Here is a 2,148-nt window from a genome sequence, read left to right on the forward strand (position 1 = left end):
TGCAGTAAGCAGGATTGTTTATTCTGCCCGGATGTGATTGATAACTAAGTTCTTTTGCACCAGCAGTCAAAAGCCTCTTGCCTAACAATTTCATAGATAACACACAGGTCATCTCAGGAAAGTGGTACTCCATAGGGAAATATCACAAAGTGCAAGTGATGTAATAAATCAGAAAGGTCTCGAGGAAGTTCAACATGGTCAAGCTCTCATGTTGAATATTTGGTAAAGTCGTTAGCCTTTTGGTGTCGAAGGCGAGACGACTGGAGAAGTAGATAGATCCCTCTATAGCCTTTGGGACATCAAGGATAAAGACCCCGAGACGCATTCCACGATGGCAAGGACTTTGGTAAAGTCGTTAGCCTTTTGGTGTCGAAGGCGAGACGGCTGGGGAAGTAGATAGATCCCTCTATAGCCTTTGGGACATCAAGGATAAAGACCCCGAGACGCATTCCACGATGGCAAGGAAAGAGAGACTAGCACGAGTACAGAAACTACATGAAACAGCAGAAATCAATCCGTCTAATATATCTTACTTGTTCTGAGAAGAAAATACAAGGAAAACCTTGTTGTTCAGTGAACATTTTAAGTTCCTTGTCTGACTTTAATCTGAATGGAAACCCTATTTGTGAAGATATTGGGTACAAATTGATGAAAGCGAAGCTCCAAGAATCCAAGTCATTTGATATGCCCCTCATACTGGTTACCCCACACATGATGACAGGGGGCAGTGTGGTTTCAAGGAGAACTATATTGATAGGATGCTGCGGTTTTCTGTCACTTCTCCAAATCTGTGAAGTCCTCTGGGTTTTGCGTTAACCCCCTGTCCTTGTCTTTCTCATTCTAGTCCATCTTCATTACAATAATTATCGTTCGAAAGTCATCGGTTAAGGTAATTCTCTCTCTCTCTCTCTCTCATCATAACCGTCATTGATATCCATTATTCATCTGGTGATGTATTATTTATTTTGTGCTCCTATGTGAACATACAAACACTTTAAACCAAGACGTTCAAAAATTATGGATGAATTTTGCTGAGAAATGTGTTGTGTTTGAGACTTGTTCGTAAGTTTGTGATATGTACATGGTTTAGTGTTCATCAACTTTCCACAGAAACATTTCTGAATAAATGTTTTCTATAGTTAGGCGACGCGACACTATTCTTGTAGGAGTTTGTGATATGTACCTACATGGTTTAGTGTTCATCAACTTTCCACAGAAACATTTCTGAATAAATGTTTTCTATAGTTAGGCGACGCGACACTATTCTTGTAGAGCAATGACAAGAAGAATGAAGTTTTCCCTTAACAGATACAACCAGAGAGAAAATCTGTGCTGTCTCCTAAGTAGCACTCCCGTATTTTAACAAGAAGAAAAATAAAATGTAATACGATTTAAAAGTCAAATAAGAAGAAGAATGAAGAGAAAATCTGTGCTGTCTCCTAAGTAGCACTCCCGTATTTTAACAAGAAGAAAAATAAAATGTAATACGATTTAAAAGTCAAATAAAAAAAGTTAAAGAAAAAGAAAACAAAAGGAAAAGAGAAGAGGGGATGAAGGACCAGAAGACAATTCCTTTTTTTCTACTGACTAGAGAAAAACGATGAGGCGGGAAAGAAAAGAAGAAAGGAAGGGAGTAGAGACAGAAAAAGAAAAGAATTATTCTGAAATTTCAATAATTTTGAATAAAATCTGTGTTCAAGGGGAAGGAAAAAATTCAAGTCAAAACTTTTTATGCTAACAATGTAGCAATAGCAACGTTCTTTATAATGAGAGCTAAAATTCAATGAGGTGGTAGCGATAGAGAGCTCAATGAGGTGCTAGACAGTAAGGAGGAGGGGAGAGGAGCTATCAATGACACTTACTCCAAAACAGTCGCGGGGCTCCATTTAAAATGTACCATGACCGATCAGAATAAACTGGTAAAAATAAAGAAAACACTAAATCCTCGGAGAGGAAATCCAAGGAATATCAAACAGTATCCAAAACTATTTAAGGATAAAACAAACACATCCAATAAGAACCGTCATCGTCAGTATACAAAACTCAAGACGTCGGCTACTCGGCATAGCTACCGCTCGACCTAACTGTTTGTCTTCAGATGTCATCGTCACAGCAAATCAATTTAGTTCATTATGACTCGGACCTCTA

This window comes from Diaphorina citri, unplaced genomic scaffold, assembly GCF_000475195.1.
Source record: "Diaphorina citri unplaced genomic scaffold, Diaci psyllid genome assembly version 1.1 scaffold683, whole genome shotgun sequence".
NCBI lineage: Eukaryota > Metazoa > Arthropoda > Insecta > Hemiptera > Psyllidae > Diaphorina > Diaphorina citri.